Raw genomic sequence first — 24,023 nt, forward strand, 5'->3', positions numbered from 1 at the left:
CATGTATAAATACATAATAAAGAATAATATGTATATATAGGAAATAATATGCATATGTATACTATAGCTGATAATATAAAATGTAAAAATATAAAGAAAATGATAAATATATGCACATATACTTTTTAAATAAAGGAAATATAGAGGGCCTCATTTGAAACTGTTAGTAGGATTAACAGAGTGTTGTTATACCCTTTTGAGACAAGATGGGAAGCAAAACAATTTTACTTTATAAACATCTTTATCTTTGGAAAGGTTTTTGCAAGCATGAACATCTGTTTGATCCAAAAGACTAAAGAAAAACAAAAGGCCATTGCTTGACTAGTCGAGCTCCTGGTATAAATAAATATCTTTTGATTAATAAATAAGTGTCTTGGACCTGTCCTCTCACTTCTGTGAGTCTGTTTTCTGTATAGAGGGATACTGGGGTTTCTAGTTAAATCCTTTTTATTTTTTTTAAGTCATAGGGATGATACTTTTTGTTCTTCCCACAAAGAAGGTTATTCCAGCAAATCAAGTTTCTATTTTGATAATTCAGGCATACATAGTATCATCAAAATAATTATAGTAAAAAAAAAAAACCCACCAAGCAAATGAATATAAATGTCTCTAGTGCATCTTTATTTAGTGAGAGCATCAAAGATTTGCAACACAGATTTTCTAACTTAATTCAGTTCTTTGCCCAAATTGACTAGAAAATTCTCATTTCATTATAATTATAGATCTTTATTGCTTTTCATTATAGAATGTTTTCCTGAAGGAGCAGAACTTTTGTGAGAAAGACATTCTCTGGAATGATTAAAAAAGTGTAGCACCTCATCCTTTTGAAAATCAAATGTGAACACAATTCAAGCACAATTTAAAATTCAATTTCTTGTTTTGGAGGACTTCTTGATAGGCCCAACAATACCTACAATGTACTGCGTAAGAGTCTATGTTATATTTATTATTTGGTACAACAATAGCTTAATTTTTGATGAGATAAAATCCACATGATTATCTGTACTTGAACCTGGGTGGTCACTCACTACATGCATTCTCAAGGGAGAAGGGGAGTAGCATCTTCTTCAACATCATAGCCCCTCCCTTATACATCTAAAATTCCTATTACTAATATCTCCAGGTTATCACACAGCAAACAGGAGCAGGATCCTCTCTGCAAACAACACGTGAACCTGTGCCTCATTTCCCTGGCTGCTCTGTGAAGGCAGCACACACACTAGAAAAAGAAGCATCTCATGCTTCCCAGCTCCTGCTTTCCCAACTCCTTTGTGCCTGTTCTGGTCTGGATATGGTACAGGAAGGCTGTGCCTCCTTAGGAAGGGAGCATTCACTTGATTCTTCCCTCGGCAGTGGGTTATGCAGGCATGGTAGTGAAGCCTACACAACAGAGGCAGGAATATCTCAGATGGCTTCCAGAGTGTTTGGAAATATGATAAAATAAGAGGGTTTTTGTGTAGAGAGGAAATTTTCCCTGGGGACGGGGATGCCGTTCAGAAAGTCTTGTCATCTGGCAGAATGAGGACATGTGCAGCTGTCCCGTGACAGTGACAGGCGACCAGTGGAAGTTCAGAGGTTCAGACAGCAAACTGCGTGTTTTTTTCCGGGGACAGACATTTTTCAGAGAGATCGGGACTCAGAGGGAACTACTTCAATTCTGTGTAATTAGTGGGGGAGATAGAACACAGAAACCCGGTTGATGCAGTTTCCATTATAAGATCCAGACTCTGAAAAATTACAGGAAGCCTGGAAATGTTGGGATACTGGCATTCGATGTCACATAATCAGGAAATGACCATTCCAATGAGACCAGTCTAAAATAGAAGAGGAGCAGGGGGCCAGACCAAGCGGGGGCCGGGGGGTAATCCAGACCTGATCAGGTAAAAGACAATTCCTTTAACCACATGTGACTAATGATTTTACTGATTCCTAATGAGGAGGGGTTAAAAGTTAATGGAAAAACCACAGGATATTTAATTTGTAGTTTCAATATATTAGCAAATGTATTCATGCTTCAGTTATTTCTTAAATGAGCTTTATGTAATTCCCGTTTTGTGTGTGTGTGTGTGTGTGTGTGTGTGTGTGTGTGTGGAACTATGCATTTGTATCTCCCTCCTCAGGTATAGGTCTAATGGAGGCTGTTTCAGTCGAGAGGGTCTGGCAGGTACTAAACCCATTATAGAGAAATCAGGTATGTCCATGGGTGCAGTGACAGAATGAATGCTGGCCTCCCCCAACGTGGCTCCTAAGCACGGTCCTGTGATCCTCTGAGATGTGGTCATTACCTGGCTCCTTCAGTCATTCCTGACCCAGGTTCGTGGGCCAGCGGAGGTGAGGGAGTGAGGGAGTCACAGACTGGTATTAGCTAGACTGTACCAGCTGGCAATTGAAGAAGGTTCGATTCAAATCATTTATACGCTCTCTAATGCCAAGTTTTAAAAACTTGTTACGAATTACAGATTCTGACTCATTGGGAGGTCTGCATCAGGACCCAAATATTGGCCTTTTATATAAAAACCTCAGGTGAATCTGATGCAGGTGGTCCATGGCCCACAATTTGGAAACACTGCTTTAAGGAAACAGATTCCTGAGCTAAGGCATTTGCAGTGTTAGTAAAGAATAAGCAATTGAAATTCCAGGCCGACATTTCCAGTTCGTACACAGAAATGAGGTGAGATGCAGGTATTGTCAATAAGCGGCTTTTTGGCCCAGTTGGCCTGTTTCTCTTTGGGCTGCCGTAAGCATTTTCCATGCCTTACAGTCATTTCCTTCTTGGAGATGGCCGGTCAGACTGCTATAAATGTGGAGAGGGGAAGGAGGAGATTTTTTCATGCAGATTAAAAAGAATACCCCAAGTTCAGCTTTTTCACCAAACTAAGTAAATCAATAAAAAAAAAAAAAGCTAAAATAGGCAGAAAAGGGCACCACTGTACCGTAAAAAGAGGCTATGGGAATAAAGAAGTCAGCAAAATGCACTGTAGAGAAAGAAGGGTCAGCCTTCAGAACGCAGGGATAAGTTGATGGCCCACGGCACCCTGTTCTCTGTGCGGGGAGTTCTTGTCTTAGTCACGTGAGTTAACACCATAGATAAGTACTAGTCTAGGGTGTTACTTTTTTTCCTGAGTATATACTTACAACAAAGAAAATTTTCTTTGGTGTGCTTGCAGAAAAAAGAAATCAGAGTTCTGAAGAGACGATAAAAGGACCTGGGGAAGGATGCTTCTGCGGGAGCTTCCCTATCATGAGAATCAAGATTTATCCTTCTTGACCTCTAGGTCTATGATGGCTGTTTTTACACTGAGGTGTTCCCAAAAGAAGGTAATTTAAAGCTGATTTTAAAGTACTTCTCCCACCTCCTTCTAATACTATTAATGATATGGCCAACTCTTGATAGTCATTGTAACCCTGACTTGGCTTCATGAAATCTCACAGATGATCTAAACCTGAGCTATCATGATTCGTTAACAGTCAGTGCTCAGTTTGAACTTATCTACTCTATTCACTCTTTGATGAGGATGCTGAGAAGCAATGAGGAACAAGAAACACCTAAAATGATGTAGGCAGGGATAGGTGAATTAGATACAAAATGCTAGGAAATGTTCTGGTTCTTGGCCTTGAGGATCGTAATAATCTACTGAAGACACCTTCCTGTCCCCCCACCTCACACATAACACTGAGCCAGCTCTTTGCTGGGTACACACACTAGACCCGTACTAAAGATTGCCCAGAAGTCAACATGTACTCTGTCAGTACTAAGTAATAATAGCATTGATATCCACCTTCCCTTGTAATCCACCGTATCTCAATCCATGTGCTTAAAGTCAGTTCTCCTGGTTGCAGTGAGAGAGGGCCCATGTATACTTCAGGGTAGCACAGCACCTCCAGGCCACCCCTTATTCTTGGTTTAGGTCCGCAGCTCATGCACGGAGCATCTGTGTTTAGGTGACTGTGGAAAGAACTTTGGAGGTGAGCGGAGGGTTAAGAAAAGAAATAGGACTAAAAAGCACTCTCGGCAGGAAAAATCTGTGTTAAAAACAGAACAGTTTCTACCAATTAATGTGTTTTGATCACTTCACATCTTTTACTTTCTTGAGCCTCAGTTTTCTCGTTTGTAGAATGAGAATAATATCTACTTTGATGGTTGTCCTAAGCAGCAAATGAAATAATTAGAGTTGCTGGATTTAGCAAATAAAAATAATGTCAATACAGGTATGCCCATGCTCTATGTTTAGACTGTAGTAATACTAAAAAGTTGTTTGTCTTTTATCTGAAATTCAAATTGACCTGGTGTCCTGTGTTTTCTTTCCTGGCATCCCTAGAAACAACATGCGGTAAGAGCAGCCGTTTGTCGAGTGCCTTTCATGAGCCAGGCACTGCTAGGCACTTCAGTTACATTGGTCACCACTCTAGCAGCAGCTGAAGGCGGTTATTGCTAATCTCATTTTTCATGTAGGATGTGGAAGTTTTCCAAAGTGAAATAGCCAGGAAATAGCAGTCAAGATTCAAACCCACTACATCATGTTATTCTTTAGTTGATGAAAGCACTTTAAATTTGGAAAGTACCCAAGTGTTTATTATGACAAATGGTCTCTCTGTTTATTACTACTATCTGGGGACAGCAAAAGGGACTAGAGAGAAAATGAGAATATGGAGATTAAAAGGTGCCATCAAGCGTAAGAAAAAGCCTGTATTTACTCCTCAACTTCCAGGATGATTTGTGTTTCTAGGGAGACCAAGCAAAGGGCACAAGGCTCTATAACAACATCGCAGAGCGCAGGCTCCGCATGGGGTTGTCAACTGCCAAGCCCATGCCAGAGCAGAGATTATTGACTAACTGGGCCTTAAAATAAATTAGTTATGTAATTGACCATATTCATATTTTTACCTTCTCAGTAACCTTTCAAAACGTCAGAATCCCAAGTGAGATCTCTCATATATACCCCTACCCCCACAAAATGCCTCATACCCTAATGAACATTTTCTAGCAACACATTTAACAGAAAAAGATACATGCATACAAATCAGAATAGCTTCCTACAGGGGAGCAGTAGAAAGGGAACTGGCTATGAGAACAAGATAATAAACGAACAAACAAATAAATCTCATTAATTTGTTAACAGCCCAAAAAAGAAAATCTTGTATACAGCAGTTGATGATAATGTCCTATGACCCGAGAATGAATAATTTAACCACCCTCATGTGACATCCAAGACTAAAATGTACACCCGTAATTTCTGATCATGTGTTTCTCTAATCTAAGATGCTCCTTCGTTCGTTTCCCAAGCTTCTCTGTCTGCAGCGGTCAGTCTTTGCATGAGGAGGGTCACTGCAGGCAGAAGGCAGCGGAGGCCTGCTCTGTGGGAAAGGCGGGACTTCGCTCAGGGACAGAGGTCAAAGTAGGGCGATGTGGTTGCCTAGACACCCCTACTTGTGGGCTAGAGGGGCACCCAGGCTAAGCCAAAAGCAAGCTGCAAAGCAGATGCGGGTAATGGAAAGCCAAGGAGTGAGCCAGAAAGGAGAACCGGGAGCTGGCAGTCCCTGTCAGAGGGCAAGACGTAGGGGCCATGTTCCTGTGGCGGAGGAGTTCTGAGAAGTCAGGTGGGTAGCACCTCAAATGCAACTGTACATGTTTTTAACTGCCGCTGAGAGGTAATGGGAAAGGTTTCCCCCCCTAATGCAACTCTTCATAGTGTTAAAATTTATATAAAATACTAAATGCAATTTGCTTATGCTAAAAATGGTTCAGAAGTTGATTATCATATAGTCTATATACAAACCGTGGGCTTAAGCTCCATATGGGGAATAATTATTTCCCTATTTGGTATTTTTAAATCTTAATTTTTTCACTTTAGAAATGCATTGGTACTAGCAAAGAGTGCAAATATTTAACCAATAAATATTGTAGAGTAGATTGTTTTGAACAGCATGAGTGAGAAATTTGTGGATTTAAATTTAATTTGATATCATAATGAATTCGAGGTGCCATTCCCAAGATAGTTGTGTGATGAAGATAAAAAGTTTTAGTCTATTTGATATGTCTTAAGGGTATATTATGCAGTCAGAAAGGGTCCTAGAAATAGACTAACAAAATTTCCAGCAAATACATTGAGTATTTTTTATATCACACTTCCAGAAGAAATTTAGAAATAGGGCATTTGCTCCAAGTACCTAGAAAAAAATTATTTGAGCAAGGGCTCAAAAAAATTAACAGCGTTTTCATTTGGTACAGAGGTGTTATCTTTCATCACAGCCTGCTGAGCTTTCTTGTGCTGTATTAATAAAGCTTTCTGGCTGATCTCCTTAGATGGATGGTTAGATTCTTTCTGCCCTCTTAGCCATGTGAGGGCGGACCCTGATCGATCGACATGGCTCACTGTGGCAGAGTGCCTCCTTGCTGCCAATGCAAAGGGATCCTATTTAATGGCAAGTTATAAAATCTCTGGGTAATTGTTTGAATTACCTGGCTGAAATTGTTTGATTTCTCCATATAAACCCTTCTATTAAAGCAGCCTGCTATTTCAGAGGAGGTCCGAGGCATGTAAAAAAATCTAGGTCACTCCTCACGTGCTACAGAAAGAAATCTGTGCTAGACCAAGGCCTCAGGACCTGTCTGTAGCTCTGTGGGAACTGTGTGAGGGTGTAAATAAAGCTGGTGGGGAGGCCCACAGCAGTTTGCAAACCCTGACCCTCACTCAGCATTAAGACTACCAAACACTGAACGCAGTCAAAGGGAATACACTAGAAAAACTAGGGCCTTTATGTAAATATATTATTGGAATGTTAATCATATTCAAATTAATAATGAGGATTTTAATTTTGAGGCAAGGCTGACAAAGGAATTGGGTTACATGGGAGGGTCATTGAAATTCAGCAGATAATTTTTTTTTTTACTGACCGTTCTTAAAAGGACAATCACTGATATTTACTAGGGCAAAAGGAGTTTAACAACAATTACCTCTGATCGGTCAAGGTTCAAGTGGCAGAAGATAGGAGGTTTCCTTCCCAGTTTATCAACATCACACAAAAACTTGGAGACTCTCTTGATATTTTTACTGTTTTTATGTTTTCAATATTTTCTAAATATTTTGAAATACATTGTATCATGAGGCAGTATAAAGCGATGGGTAAGAGTGTAGACGCTAGAGCTACAGTCATAGTTTTAAAACTTGACTGCTCCAGTGTGTGACCTAAACAGTCTTAGTCAATCCCCCCTAGTCTCTTGGACCTTTCAGTGAAGCCTGGCCAACTCCCACCTGCCAGCATCTGCAGCTCTGGGCCTTATATCAGAGAGTCTGTTGTGCTTATGCATGCAGCAGGCCTGGGGGATATCCTTGACTAACGACTTTTTAAAGTTAGCCTTCAATATCCTCCAAATGGTGACAAGGGAACTCTGGGGGAAAGTCCATTGTGTTCTGTACTTTTCCCCAGATATCCCTTGTCACCACCCACTTTAGTAATTGGCTTAATGACATCTCTTTAAGTGGCTGCCTTCTGTTTCCTGAACCACTTTCCATTTTCCCCACTAGTGCTTCCTGCACTTCCCAAATACCTGTTTGCATCCAAATGCTTGTCTTAGGGTCTGCTTCTGGGAGAACCTACACTAAGACGAATAGCAACTGTACATCCAGGTTGCTCATTGATGTTTCCAGCCCAGATTTCTCCCCTGAGCTGCTGATTCAGACATCTAACTTCCTGGTTGAATCTCCACCCAATTGCTTACAACCAGGTCCAGCTTAACAGGGGATAGCAGAATATTTTTCATCTCTTTACCCCGTTTCTCTTTGTGTTCTTCCCTGTGGATCCCTACGGTACGGCATATGACATCCAGAGTCCCAACCGCAGTTTGCGAGTCACAGTGACCTCACTTGCTTGCTTCTCTGGACGGTCTCCTTCACTCGTGCTTTGCTCGCTGGCCTCTAGGGCACTGGGCAGCTTTCAGCTTCCCAAACATGTCATGCTTTTTCCCTTCAAAAGCCTTACACTTGTGTTGTTGTCACAACGTTTAGGCCTCAGCTTAGAAGCCACTTCCCTGGCCACCCTGTCTGAAGAGAGACCCTTCTTGTAGTCGTGCTCCAAAACATCATCTTTTATTTTCTTCATAGCCCTTAATGCTCCCTGAGATGCCCCGGCCTATTTATTTACATCTGTATTTTCGGTCTTCCCCACTGTAATACAAAGCAGGCTGTCGCTCTTGCCACCAGCCACTCCTCGCAGTGAGACAGCCTGGCACTGAGGAGTCTGTCCAGCCGCGCTTGTTGCAGTCCTTGGAATGAGATTTTTAAAGATATTATATAACATTCATAGCTTCCATAAGTATATTCCGATTCCTACTACATGTCCCTCTCTTTCAAAATTGACATATCTGTATGGAAAATTTAATTGGAATTTTTAATATTTTGACCTCAACTGTTTTTAAGAGTATTTCATAAACTATTTTTTTGTAATCCTCATCTGTTTCTTTCATGTAAGCATTCTGAAATGTTTTTCCTATTAAAATGCCCTAAATGTGAGGACTTGAGTGTAGGTTTTTGAATTTCACCAACCACATTTTTCTAGACTTGTAACTCTTAAAATAATATAACCTTCATGGTACATAGGAAATGACTCAGAATTATTATGTAATTAATAATTACTATGTAATTTATGGTAGATTTTCTATTTATTTTAGAGGGAAAATACATTAAATGTGTTCAAAAAAATTAAAAAGTACCAATGGCCATTATTTTCAGTTTACTCTATTAGTTCAATTATATCACTTAAGCAAAGAAGGCACTGAGCACAAATCTGAAGCTCTTTATCTCATTTTGTTGCTACTTTTCTAAAGGTAGCTTTTAGTGACTGATCTTTTAGAGCACTCAGTGGCTTCTAAAATGGAAATATTTTAGAAGTAACATAAAATGAGTCTGAATAATCATTATCTGTGACTTAGTTTAGAAACTAGTCAGGGTCACTTAATAAACATAAGTATAAAAATGCTTCAGCAAATTTCTCTCTGCTCAGGACAAAGAAATATTTTAGCTGGACACATCCTGCATTGGTGGGCATGTGGCAGGCACTCAACAAACTTCTCTAGGATTTTGGAGAAGGGTGGGCAGAATAGTTTGTTGGGTTTGCTCTAAACAGAAAAGACTAATGGAGGGAAAAAAAAAAAAGGAAAAGAAGAGACATTAAAAAAGATGATGGTAGGCTGGGACTAGATTAAGTGAAAATGCCAAGGCCCGCCAACGGGCTGAAAATCATTTTTAAGACTTGGTGTGACTACTCTCCCACTTAAAGTTATTTGTAAAATGGTTTGACAAATTGCCTTTTCGGATGCTCAAAATAGGTGAAACTTTTTGCTTCCAGGAAGATAGAGTGAACCTATTTCCCCCTATTCCTCCTGCTGAGTGCAACTAAAAGCCCTACACATTAATATATAAAACAAACATCAGCAGACTCTCAAAGGTGAAGAGAAGGCAGACTGCCCAGGGACCTGAGGGCACAAGGGATGAGAGCGAGATCCATTGGTGTGTTCTCTGCGTTTTCTTTTAGCTTTCTTTATCCCAAATTAGGGGCTGAAGGAGCCATCACCCCAGAAACACCCATGAGTGTAGACCAAAAAAAAAAAAAAAAAAAAAAAAGCCTCAACAAAAGCCTGTTCTCTCTAGCCAGAGAACCAGGAAAGGAGTAGCCTAGCAAAACGGAAAACGTTTAGACCATAAACACTCCACTCCAGCCTCACCCACACTTATCCAGCAGGTTGAGTGGGAAGTCTAGACTCTATCTACCCTGCTTAGGCTATAATACGCAGATTCCCCCTGCCAAGATGGTGTCAGAGAATGCTGATTAGGGAACCAGGATTTTTTGCTCATCTTAGTAACAAAGCCTCAACCCCCAATATATCAGTGAAGACTTTGTGGAGAGCCTAGACTTTTCCCCCACCCAGGATTGAAGAGGTGCTCCACGCCGCCTGGTTAGAGTGGGAGCAGAGCAGGCTTAGTGGAGAGGTGGGCCTTTCCTCACTGCCCAGCGGTGACAAGGCCACCCCTTTCCTGCTGTGTCCGTGGAGCCCCCAGAGAGAGCAGTAACGATGCAATAATGCTATATGGTAACACTCAGTAAATGTTATTCTGTTTGCTCTGCCACACCCCTAACCTCTCTTAATAAGAAGGCCAAGAGCACTAACTGTTGAATGTAAAATGCTTCAGACCAGACAAGCTAAGCTCTGTCCCCAAATTCCAGATGATCCATTCCACTCTCTAATTTCTTGGCAGTTAAAATGCTCCCCGCTCCCGCCCCTTTGGTTGATTCTTCAGCAGACATTTTTTCTCTCTGTAGGCACAGTTTTAGCATCGTGGTTAAATTTAGAGGTGAATTTCTGGAGTCAAAGGGTCTAGATATAGATGCTGGGTGCACAGTGAGGTGGTAATTTATTGTTTTTCTGACGCTTACCTTCCTCATCTGCGTCACAGGATACCACTGTTACCCACCTCCACTAAGGTTGCTGTCCTGATCAATGAGTTAATATACATGGAGAGTTTGGAACGTGATTAGCCTAGGAACAGCATTCTCAGCAAGGACTGTTGTCATTTGTTGGATGTAGATGCATGGATCACCTTGTCACCTGGGGGCTGTATCTAAGAGCTACCATGCCTCAATGCAGCTTACTTTAGCCCCTGATCTTCAAGCAGAGTTGCTGCCCTCCAATCTTGTTTTCCCCTTCCCTCAGCCCGCACTCCCTACTGAAACAGTCTTCCTTAATGTCTTGGCAGGTGGGCACTTTCAAAGTATCAGTTCAAATAAAATTTGGTATGTATATAATGCAGTAGGGTTCTCCAGAGAAATAGAACCTATAGGATACACACACATACAGACCAAGAAAGAGAGAGAGAAGGAATTTTTTTAAGGAATTGGCTCCTGCTAAAGTGGGGGTTGACAAGCCTGAAATCTGCAGGGCAAGCCAGGAGATTGGAAATGGAAAGAGTTTGGGTTGCAGCCTTGAGTCCAAGATATACAGGCTGGAAACTGTGTTGCAGCTTGGAGGCTTAAGTTCCTTCTTCAGGAAATCTCAGGCTTTGCCCCTAAGGCCTTCAACTGATTGGATAAAGCCCATCCAATCTCATTACGGAGAGTAATCTGCTTTACTCAGTCTACCCAGGTAAATGTTAATCACATCTAAAATATACCTTCACAGCAATATCCAGGCTGGTGTTGGACCAAACAACTGGGCACTCTAGCTCAGCCAAATGGCATATAAAAGTAACTGGCACATATTGAGAAACTAATTTTATACTTATTAAAGTGATATGCCTATGTTTTGTGTGTGTTCAAGATCAATTATTACCTGCAATTCCTCCAACCTAGGCAACTACTTGGTGGCATAGTAAATTGTCCAAAATTAGAATAGTAAAATCAGTGATTCATTCCTGTAAACAGGATATCATGTACTATCAGTACTGTTACCGTCTTTCGGAACGCCAGCTGTCTGACTCGCTGACCTCAGGTCAGGGCTACCGGCTGACTGAGTGGAGGGGGAGTCCTGAAGAAGGTGAGGTCTACACTGCAGCCTCTTGGATGCTTTAAAAGTACTTGCGGGGAGATTTTCTTTTTCCTTCCATAAATGCTTTGTCGACTTCGGTGTCAATGGAGCCAATTTGCATTTCTTCAGGTATGCTGCATATTTAAATTTCCTTAGGGATGATTTCATGTTATTTATAGATCAGCATCCCGGGCAGCTCCCCAAGCTAACTTGGCCTGTAACTGGCTCTGTTACAATATACTAGGTTGGCAAGTCTGACTAAAACACAGGGAAAGGTGACTCTTGCCTAAGGTTTTATTTGTCCTGTTTCTTAGGAGAAGCACCTCTGAACCGGAGCCATACCTGATCCAGTTCATACACATGGAAGCTGAAAACCTTAGGCGTCTAGTCCAGGCAGAGAAAGCCCTCCTTACTCTCAGTCCGGGCAGAGGAAAATGCTTTGTTTAGACAGTTCAGAAGGAGACTCTGAGGAACAATATTTTATTTCCCACCTATTCCCTTAGATATTGAAAAACTTTTAGTAAATATGAATCCGATAATTTTAGTGAAAATTTCTAGTGATAAAAAATTATAAAAAACCAAACCACAAAATAATATAGTGTGAGACAAAAGTAGGTTTACATTTGCGAGTATGCAAAACACAGTTTATTTTTGTATTACTATTTATTAATTTCTGTATTATTTTTCATATGAACAACTGTAAACCTACTTTTGCCCTGTCCTGTATAAAGTGATTAATTTTATATATTATACATCAGAGTGTTTTCATAATTAATTATTAGAGTTGGAAGGGGGTTAGAGTCACTTAATTCAGATCCTTGGTTCTTAAATAATGAAGCCAAGCCTAGAAAGGTGCTTTGTTTGCCAGTTAATTCATTAATTGCTAGACATTAATTTATCAGTTAATTCAATAATTGCCAAACCAAGACAAAAACCAACCATCATGGCTTCCAGCCCAGGACTCTTTCTGTCACATCTCATGTGAAGTTATTCTTCAATATTGTTAGCCTTTTTCTTCATTCTTCTAAGAAATAACTTTATAAGAATGCAGATTTGTTTTAAACTATAAAACTTCAGGTGAAGGGCAGAAACCCACAAACAGAATCATGTTTGTATTTGTATGTAGCCACTCTTCTCCAAACGTGTTTATTCTTGCAGCTGCCATGGGATCCCTTGACTACATCAATGAACACTGAGGATCAGAGGCTCTGTCCCCAATCTGATCCATTCAACAGAGCAGCCACTGTGTGCCAGGCAGCGTGCTACGTACTGGGATTATTGAAATAAATATGAAACGATTTTACCCCAAAAGCACTCTGTTTATTTGGGGGGAAAAAGCACATGTAATCAGATACACTACCAAGATGGTACAGTAAGTGCTATAAAAGTGGAACAATGCGAATAGAGGACCCTAGACTTTAAACGAAAAACGTGCCTTCCAGGATGCCTTTTGCAAAAGTACCCTTTGAAGGAGTGTAAGAGGATAAGAGTAGTTTACTAGGCAATGAACAGAGAGGCCTCAAGGCATGGGAGGGCCCACGGGGAGGCAGGCAGAGCATGGTGGGTCAGTGAACGAGGAGAAGAAGTTGATGAGGTGGGAGAAGAGGGTGGAGAGGGAGCTTGGGAAGGGTCCTGCGTGCTGAGGAGTGCTTTCACCACAGAGGGTTTACCGTCCTGGTACAACCACAGAGGCTTTCAACAAGAGGGGATGGGATTTGGCATAGATGTATTTTTCTGAAAGATAATGCTGATTCTCAGTTACTTCACTTAGAAATAAGATAAAATATCCCTGCTATGACTTTTGTTGTTATGATCAAATAGTGCATATGAAAGTGCTTGGTAAATTACCCAGCAAAATGTAGACGTGAAATATTTATTCATGTCACATGATAAAATCAGATGGTGACACTTTTGTGTGAAAAAACATTGGCAGACAATGCAATTCTGAGCATCCATAGCATTTTGAGATCTAACCCTGAGGATATTTCCATCAGATTCTGCAGGTACATGACAAAGACTGTATCACTGATGCCTCGCTCAGAATTGCCTTAACGAAACTGGACATTGGACTTTAAATTAGAGTCCTTACACAAAGCATCACAGAAACAACTTCACCATTTACTTAAAAACCTTTTAAAAAACTCTGGCCATTAAAAAACTCGTTCTTAAAAATATGAGTAAATTAATTATTAATTAATCATTATACATCATGAATATAATTAAGCCATGACTTAATTAATACTAACTAGGAAAGTAAATGCACACCCAGATTCATATACTAGAAAGTTCCCAACAAAGTTATTTATAATAAGGAAAAATAAGAAATTACTTAAATGTCTCTTAGTGGTGATGAAAATTAAATTACGGCTTGTTTACCCAGTGGGATATTTTGTAACTATCAAAATCATGATTTCAAAGGCTAATCATATGACAAAATGTCCAAAATATAAAGTGAAAAAAATTGTAGGGTGTGCCATTTGCTCTGTATTTGGGAAAAATACAGTGTAGTTTCTCCTTCCAAAACCGAAAAGAATGGATAAAATTGTAATATTTAATTTTTTCTGCATTAAATTATTATAAAAGATTTTTCTTTTTATTAAAAAAATTCCCAAAACTTAAAAAATTGTTATTAAATATAAAATGAGGAAAAACCAATGTTTTAAAAATGTTTATACTAAGTAATTTTGTGCTAGGAAATTATTATTCTTAATTTATCCTTCTGTGGTTTATACTTTTATGTTTTTGATGGAGGCTCTGCTCCAACAATTAGTGCCAGCTGGGAAGTTTTATTCCAATAACTGTAGGTTTCTGAGTTCCTCAACCCTCTTTTCTCTGAGAAAATTCTAAAATGTTATTCCTGCACATAAAGAGCTTACAATTTGTGTTAGAATAAGACAAATTCATGGAACAATCAGGACATAAGAAGCATAACAATTTCATAAGATTAATAGTGACTTTTCATATCAGTGCATCACTTTGATTTGATAGCTGCAGAAAATTAGGCTAAGAGAGTAAGTTTCCAGTACCACACAAGGACCCAGGTATCCTGGCGCTATAAAAATACAGGCTGTTGCTCAAAATCCAAGAGGAAACCAAAGTCAGCCTTCATGAAAGAGCCGAAGAAAGGCTAGTTAATCCCTTAGGTTCTGACGCTCCCTCAGTAGGCAGTGAGTCTGCGGGGCCCTTCGGCCACTGAGACCATCCTCACTGCTGGCATCCCACTGACTACCGTCATGTCTGTGGCGGCAGACGCTAGCTATATCCCTGTGTATCACTTTGACAAAGATAAATCCAAATGCCCAATTAGGCTGTGCATTAGGCTGCTTTCAATTGCCAGTGACGGAAACCCAACTCAAATCATAACAAAATAAACAAATGAAAAGTAGGGGAAGAATTTATTGATACATAACTGGGAACTCACAGACTTTAACACTGGCAGGTTATAGGAGCTCAGATGTTGCTGTCAGGACTTTGGCTCCATCTTTCTATCTCACTGAGTCTCTGCTTGGCTTCATTCTTCAGGCAGGTGTTCACCAGGTACTGGGCAATATGGCTGTCAGAAACCAAGGCTTACACCCTTACACCTTAGAAACTTCCTTGAGGTGTTTCTGTAGAAAGTCCTAGCAGACAAATCCTTAATATTCCCCAGGGTCTGCTCTGCGCCTATCCCTGAGCCAGTCACTGACTCTCACTGGAGATTCAGGCCCATCATAGCCACCTGAAAAGTATTCCCTTTGGTAAACAGTGTCCTAGTAATAGAAGAAAAGTTGGCAGAAGGGGAGGGGATGCTCACCAGGTCTCCACTATGAGAGGAAGTGCCGATGACCTAAGAATTAGTATTAATCATGTAATACAGAGATAAATGCAAAAAGAGAGAAGGGAATAATAACCAGCCTCCTGGCACAGTTTTCCCGGAGAAGATCGGCGATGACACATAAGAGGGTTATATAAAGTTCTTTTAATAATAGACCAAATAAAGCCTAATTGGACAGTAAGACTCCTTGTAAGAAAACTCACACTGCATTCACAGTGACAAATAATTTTTTATGACATTGCTTTCAGGGGCAATTGCTATGACTAGACCAGTCCAACTTGCTGCTGTTAGAAAGGAAATATTCTTTTTTTGAAGAAACTCTGAGACTGGAGTTTAAAAGGCAGAGTTGTAATAGGCATGCCTCTTTAGATAATGACTTCAGGTACTGATTACTCATGCAGTTATGAAGAATTTAATTAGGAAGCATAATTTTTGAAAAAAATGGAGGAAAAGAACCCCAGCACCACCCATATGTGAGAGTGAGTTCTCTTACCACTAACATCTGTCACAACAGAAGAATCTGTCACAACAATAATTCCTCCTGACATTTGTATCATGCTTTACACTTCCATATATTAACTCAGTTAATCTTTATAACATTCCCAGGAAGCAGACATCATTATAATCATCTACGTTTTATGGATAAGGACACTGAAGCATAGAGAGGCCCCACAGCTACTGAGAATTCGAGAAGTTGACTGGTATTCTCCCACTGATGGTTTTCCATACATATAACAGGAAGAACACATGTTTGGTGAGAGAGAACCAAGTTTGACTCCTGTCTCCACCACCTACTAACTATGTAACTATGGCCTTTTGATCCTCCTTTCCTCAAATGTAAAAAAGTGAAAATCATACCTCGTATAAGATGTGTAATACTAAAAATGGTCTCTCATCTTAGGTCTTCTTATAGATTCTCTCTCCCAAACTCATGTCCTTAAATTTAGCCTTGAGGCTGGAGTGGGGAAGAAAGAGGGGTCACATCCTGTCCTCTTGGTGTGAGCCTCACAGGAAGAATCTGCTGACAGGAAAGGGAAGTAAAAGTGCAGCCTGCAAGTCCTGGCCTGAAGGGGAAAAACGGGAAACGGAAGCAGAGAAAAAGGGCAGAAGCAAAACGTTAGTTTTTCCTTCCACTTTCTCAGGCATGAATCCAAGGGGGAGGAATGTGCGTGAGCCCAGCAAGAGAAGGACTTCTGCCTCCATTTGTGTTCAGACAGAAAGGAAATCCTCCCGAGGCTGGTCCAGCCCTGTCTTGAGTAGCCCTAACAAAAAGGCTCGGTGCACAGTGTGATCGGGGCAGGGGAGAGACACAGTTTAGCAACTGGAGCGCCTTGGCTGCCCAGAGTGCTGTGAGGCCTGGCTGGGAAATTGCTAGGGTCCCAGCACTGGGGATCCACGTGGACAGAAGTGCCCAGAAGATGCACAGGGGTCAGAGTTGGAGATTTATATTTGGAAATTGTAAGTCTAGTTGAATGCTTGTGCTTTTCTCTCTAAAAATACATTTCTGTTTTTATTAATGAATTTAACAGCTGGGGTTTTCTTTTATGAATTCATTCTGTAGCCACTCTCTTTACTCTGAAAGTGAGGAATTCCAGAAATGTCCTTCAGAAGCATTGACTAGCATGGAATAAATACTAGGCTATAAGCCAGGATAAAGAATACATGTTCTTAAGGTAAATACTGTATAATTGCACTTACATGTGGAATCTAAAAATCAAATCACAGCCTTGGCTGGTGTGGCTCAGTGGATTGAGTCCTGGCCTGCGAACCAAAGGGCTGGCAGTTGATTCCCAGTCAGGGCACATGTCTGGGTTGTGGGCCAGGTCCCCAGTTGGGGGTGCGCAAGAGGCAACCACACACTGATGTTTCTCTCTCCTTCTCCCTCCATTCCCTTCTCTCTAAAAATAAATAAATAAAATTGAAAAAATTGAAATCACAGAAACAAAGAACAGATGGGTGGTTTCCAGAGATGAGGGTGGGGTGGGGGTGAGGTGGGGGAAATAGGTGAAGGTTTTAAAAAGTGCAAATATCCAGTTATAAGATAAATAAGTCCTGAAAATGTACTGTACAGCATAGTGACTACAATAGTGTGTTGTATATTTGAAAGGTTGGTAAAGGAGTACATCTTAAAAGTTCTCACCATAAGAAAAAAGTGTGTAACTATTTATGGTGAGTGGTGCTAAGTAAATATATTATGCTGATCATTTTGATACACGTATATCAAATGATTATGTTCTACACCTTCAATTAACACAATATTATATGGTAAGTGTTTCTCCATAAAACTGGGGGGAAAAAAAGAATATGTTGTGTTTTTTTTTGTTTGTTTTTTGCCATCAATAAGAAATTTACTTGTTTTAAAAAAATACAAATGCTGGCATTGGCCTGAAAAATTTAACAGGTTTATTTATATTGTTATAAAGTTGAACTGCTTGAAGCTTGTTCACTGAAACATCTCGACTTGCATTAATGCTTTATATCCCCGCATTTGTATTAAAAAAATTCACATACAAATGAAAATGGAAAAACTGCCAATACCTGATTTCTGTCCCCTATTTTCCACTTGCAATCATATACTTAGGTACTTTTTGACCCCATGGGGGAAAAAAACATAACATTCAGAACTACCAATAACAGGAAGAAGAGAATTTTTTTTTTTTATTAAAGAATGAAATGTTTCCCATCATAGTGGATTCTTAAGCACGGTCTCCACGTATGCGGCGTGCTAGCTGGATGTCTTTTGGCATAATTATTACACGTTTGGCATGGATAGCACACAGGTTGGTGTCTTCAAAAAGGCCAAACAGATAGGCTTCACTTGCAAAGCACCTCCTGCAAAGCACCAATAGCTGCACTCTGGAAGCGCAGATTTGTTTTGAAGTCCTGAGCAATTTCTCGCACCAGACGCTGGAAGGAAAGTTTGTGAATCAGAAGTTCAGGGGACTTCTGATAACGTCTAATTTCACGAAGTGCCACAGTACCAGGCCTGTAACGATGAGGTTTCACCCCTCTGGTAGAGGGTGCACTCTTGCGAGCGGCTTTGGTAGCCAGTTGCTTCCTCGGTGCTTTACCACCGGTCGATTTGAGGGCAGTTTGCTTTGTAGGAGCCATGGTACAGAGACCTCTTTACTTACCCCTCTTCTCCTTTGGCTGGAGCTTGGCGAGCTGGAGGAGGCACTGGCATTAGAGAGCGACGGCGGCCAGAATTTGTTTTTTTTAACCAGCGTTAGCACTTAGTTCCTGTACAAGTTGTTACAAGGCTGCTGCTTGCTCCTGTCGCTCTGCGTTTTGCTCTAAGGGCTGAGGTGCCCAGGCCCTTGTGGGGCCTACAGTTAGACTGTCTGCGTCACTGACCCAGAGGTCCAGTCACCAGCTGCATTAACTCGATATTCTACGTAAATCTAGGCTCACAGGCAATATGTTAAAGCTGTATTTGTTTCCAGACTTCACCTGAGCAGAACCTGGTCTCTTTGGCCAGACACTGCCATTCACAGAAATTTAAAAAATTCTCCTTTTCGGCATACTCCTTCCTCTCACTGCATGTTGAAGGAGGGCAGAGTTTCTCAACCTTTCATGATAGCTGTTTGGACTGGATCAGTCTTCCTTACGGGGAGCTGGTCTGTACATTGTAGGATGTTTAGTAGCATCTCTGGACTTTCCTCATTAGATGCCTACTGACAACAAACAGAATTTCTCCAGACATTGCCAAGTGTCCCCTGGCTTGGGGGAAGGGAGGGCACAAAATTGCTTTCAGTTGAGAATCACTGTACAGTGACACTAGGCACTCTTGGTCTGCATTCAGTTTGGTGGCTCTTATCTCCGCTGGGGGCCTAGCCCCAGCCCTAGTGCAGATTCAGCCAGTAAGTCAGGGGAGCTTGGCCAATGAGGGGCGGTGGTAGATGCCTGTGAAGAGGTAGGTGGGGAGGAGGCCAGACTCCTGACCTCTGGCCAAGTTCGCCCTTGCTTTATTTTCTGCGGTATTCAGTTAATTATCAGCACAATTACCATGATAATCAGTTTGCTTGTTAACTTTCAAAAAGCTACCCCAGGTATTGATTCCACTGTGTTGTGCAAAGACTTTTTCCTATGTACATCTCTTTATTTTAACATTTAAAAGAATCACATGCTCATTTGACAGCTTTAGCAGGCATGGCGGCCCAATAAGTTGCGCACACGCACTGAGGTATTTGGAAAGTTGTCGTACAGCTGCTGAACTGATGAGGTCAGGGCAATGTGGCCACTCTGCCCGCAATAAACTCTGAGTTCACCTTCCGCAAGGCCGCCTTAGTCCAAACAGGCTTTGGAGCAGCTACACTTGAACCTGGCAACCGGATGATGAAACCAGTGAAGTTAACATGTACTTGAACACCCCTGAATCACTGCAAATTCCTCAAAACCCATCAAGTAGCAAAGACTATTATTTTTAATGTGTGGCATGACATAAACAGGTTTGGGGAAACACTGTGATAGCTATTGAGAAGGGTGGCCTTAGAAACACAGAGCTTCCTCAGGGGTTTCTCTACATCCAGTTTCTAAGGATCCCGTGCTCGCAAAAAGAAGAAAAATCATTTCCTATCCCCTCCTCAGCCAGCTGGATGGTTTCATTATTTCTCACTTAAAATCTGAAGAGATAGGGATTCTTATGCAGACATGGCATTTTTGTTATTTGACTGACTTTCCCCCCAAAATCAATTTCCTGGGCTCCACACATCTGCAGGTTTTTTTCCCCCTCTGAAAATCAATGTGCTTGGCTCAAGTCAGTTAAAAAACAAGAACTGAAACAAACAGCTGGATTCATTTAAGATAGGCCCTTTTCATTTCAACTTGAGATAAACTTTTCAGCAGATTGCCTTTGTGGCAGTTGAAGGCCAACATAAACTTAAACAGCGGGTGTCTCGTCTCTCAGAAACCAGGACTTCCTGGTGCTTCAGCCAACAAAGGCTGCACAAGATTTGGCAGGCAACTACAAAGACCAGGACTCTGTCAGCCTCATGCACAGGACGGGAATGCCTGCTCTCTGGGAAGATGTGACCAATTCGAATACAACCTGGCAGGGGGACTCTGTGGATGGGCTCATATGTTGTCAACTGATATAATTTCCTGCTACTCACTATGGCCCCCTGCCCAGCTCCTGGACCTTTCTCTTCATTGCATACCTCCTACGTGGGCAATAACAGATTGCTCATTTTCCAAAGGGGAATAAAAGTGATAGCATGCTGTGAAAATCTCTGTTGATTATGTTAAAGCAGTGTTTGTCCCCATTTCTTAAGCCTCAGCTTTCTGTTCATGCTTATTGTTTTCTCAGTAGGAATAAGACTGCCTCGATTACCAAAAGATTTTTTTCCCTGAGTGCAATTATGGTATGGCAGGGATTGTGTCTATGGATACCACCCAACAATGTGAGATGAGAAAGTACAGATAGGCAATGTGGTCATTTGATTTAACTTATTCAACAAGTAATGTGTGTGGAATATCAGTTATGAGCCATATTCTGTGTTGGATACTGAAACACAATGGAAAACAGACTGGGTCTCCACCTTCATTCATTTCATTGACATTATTTAGATAAACATTCAAACACATCTAAAAGCACAAGTGTGAGGGGGCCATTAAAGAGAGGCACATGGATCTCTAGGAGATCTTGCCAAGGATTTGGCCAGACCCATAGGCCAGACCACACAAATTCATATTTGGTGTTAGGCCTTTGTCTATGAGCGGTGAACATATTATTGATGGGTTTACCAAGGTTATGATACAACCAAATTAATCTTAACTCACCCTGTGCTTATGAACTGAAAGCCTGGGTAGACTCCAGGGCATGCTATTTGACACACTATTGAATGCAGAAGGTATCCTTGTTAGTGCTATAATTTATTACTGGCTTACACTTGGATAAACTGGGATATAAAGATCTTTTTAAAAATAAGTATCAGAAATATTGAGAGCCAATGTGTTGAATCCTATTGTTGAGCTGAGCAGATGAAATCAAATGAACTTAGATTCAAGAAATTACTTGGATCTTGGTTTATGTAAATTTCTACTTTACCTGTCAGTGTCCTCCCAAAACCCATGTTCACCCAGAACCTCAGGAGGTGGCTTTATTAGAAACAGGATCTTGGCAGATGTAATTAGCTAAGGATCTACAGATAAAGTTATCCTGGAATTAGGGTGGGTTGTAGATCCACAGATGGGTGACTTTTAAGAGAAAGGAGAGGGAGATTTGGACACTGAGAGCCAGAGAGAGCAGAGACCAGGTGAAGACAAAGGCAGAGTTATGCTGCCACAAGCCAAGGAATACAAGAGGAGCCAGAAACTGGAAGAAACAAGGAAAAATTTTCCCCTACAGCCTTGAAGCAAGCCCTGCTGACACCTTGGTTTCAGACTTTTGGCCTCCAGAACTGTGAGAGAATAAACTTCTGTTGTTTTAAGCCGTCAGGTGTGTGGCGATGTTATGACGGTTCTATGAGAATAACACATGGGTGTAAACGAGGGTCCCACTCCCAAGATTACACTGTAATTATTAAAGTTGTTTTCACTGATATCATTTGTACTGAAATATTACAAAATTACTTCATTGTATCAATTTTTGCATTAGTTTTTCTTCATTATTAAATAAAAAGTAAACCAAAGGTATTTTTCTCATGGTTCTTGCTGCCTGCTTTAACAGCATTGGAAGGATTTTTACACACCCGTAAAAGATTTTAAAAAACCCAAACTTTATTTATTTTAAACCGAAGTTATGGACAACTTTTGGTTCAAATTGCATAGGGTAAGTTAAAATAAATTGCATTACATTTACAAATGTGAATGTCTTTCTGGAATCATGACTATATGTAAACCTTGATATAGAGCCAGTGAACAATGAACAAAGCAGCAAAGATCATTATGGCTGCAACGGGGAAAACAGATTGGAAGGAGCCAAGACTGTGGATGAAACCCTTCACTGGAAGGGGGAGAGGAGTTTCAACGTGTTTGCAAGTCGGGGAACTCAGGGTCTGTGTTCAGGCAGAAGCACAGATGAGGGTGACGTGGGTCCTGACCACTAAGTCTGGAGCCTGTCTGTGTTCGTGACCAAGATCCCTATGGCTAAGGCCTGGAGGGAGCAGGGCTGCTCCATGGAAATGAACCAATGGGCTAAGACAGAGAGCAACCCGGGGGCCATGGCAGCCTGGAGACCAGGAGGTCTTTTCGAAGAATTCTCAAGCATTCTGTGAAGAGGGGTCTTGTTACAATGACAGATCTCAGGCTCATCATCTAGACTCAATGCTCACTTTTATTTAGTTAAAAAAAAAATAGTGTAATTTGCATATACCCATCATTTTAGAGCAAGATCATCCTGCTCTTCTTATTATCCTGTAATGATCTTCCTCCCTTTTGAAGCCCCAGGATGATCCTTAGCTCAGAATGTCATATATGCTTCATTTTCTCTTTCTGCCTTGGAGACTCTCATGTAGGCAAGGTCTCTCACTCTCTCATACATGTGGGGTTCCTGTGTGCATTAAATTACATCTGACTTTCTCTTCTAAGTCTGTCTCATGTTGATTATTCAACTAGCCAAAAGAACCAGAGGAAGGAAGGGGGAAATTTTCCCTATCCCCTCTGGGCTGTGGCAAGAGGCTTCACTAGTTTTAGTACCTTTGCCTCTGCAGAGCTGGGAAGAGACAATAACACTTAACAAATGTATCACACATTATAGATTTCTCAGCTTGTTTTGTGATGGCTCTTTAAAAAAACCAGCCTGAGAAAGAAAACAATGTAAAATAAAGCATAACTAAGTTTAAGAATTCAAGTTCCTAGTAGTGTTCTCTGCCAGAAGGCTTTGGCGTGTTGAGTAGTGCAGAAAGGATAATTAACTTAGCAGCCGTCCCCAACAGCATCGCGTCCCTAACATCACCTTTCATTCGCAAGTATAGATATACTCTGCTAAGTAACAGATTGAAGGCCAAGCCAAGTGAAAAGCAATTATCAAGTGTGAAATCATTTCTACTTAATACCTTTTATGAACACAAAGCAAAAAAACTGCTCCCTAAAAGACACATTTGCAATAGGAAAAAGCACTTAAAACGATGACTCGCTTTGAATGCCACATAGTTTATCTCTTGTCTTGTTAAAGATTCTAAAGTTAAAGAAACCATCCATTCAGCAAAATGTGAAAACTAAAGGCACATGAATTATGATTTGACAACTGCGAACAGCATGAAATATTTGATAATTATAAATTTAAATGTATCTTTGGTCAAATTTGTATGGCTAAAAGGAAGAGAAACACTGTAAAGCTGAATTTTTATATTTTTCCTACATAGCAGTTTCTCAATATTGCCATTAAATATTTCTGTCTCAAGTTTTGGTCCCATTCATATTAGTACTTTAGAGATACAATTCAGGCTAAGTTTCTGCTTCGGTTCTGTTTTCTGATTCCCTCCAATCCAGCCTCCATTCTTGTTGCCTGAGTAATCTTTACTGTCCTTATCCCACTTAAAGTCCTTTGGAAGTTCCCTATCAACTACTGAAATGGTATGAACTCTTAGCATGACATATAATGATTTCCACATGGGGCCCCGACTTCTTCCCCGGCCACATCCCTCTGGTCGTGGCGGCATGACCTGCCTTTCCCCACCCTGCACCCTGGCAGGCTGTTCCCCCCAGCCCTGAATGCCCTTTCCCAGCTCCTGGTAAACAATTACTCTCCTT

The 24,023-nt window shown here is 40.8% G+C and overlaps 1 pseudogene; it reads right to left on the bottom strand.

Annotated features, from left to right (window-relative positions):
- Positions 1-18,028: 18,028 nt before the first annotated feature.
- LOC129067206 (histone H3.3A-like) lies at positions 18,029-18,443 on the bottom strand (annotated as a pseudogene).
- Positions 18,444-24,023: the final 5,580 nt, after the last annotated feature.

Source organism: Pteronotus mesoamericanus, unplaced genomic scaffold (assembly GCF_021234165.1).
Source record: "Pteronotus mesoamericanus isolate MK-2021 breed Mesoamerican mustached bat unplaced genomic scaffold, CSHL_Meso_final contig_20, whole genome shotgun sequence".
Taxonomy (NCBI): Eukaryota; Metazoa; Chordata; class Mammalia; order Chiroptera; family Mormoopidae; genus Pteronotus; species Pteronotus mesoamericanus.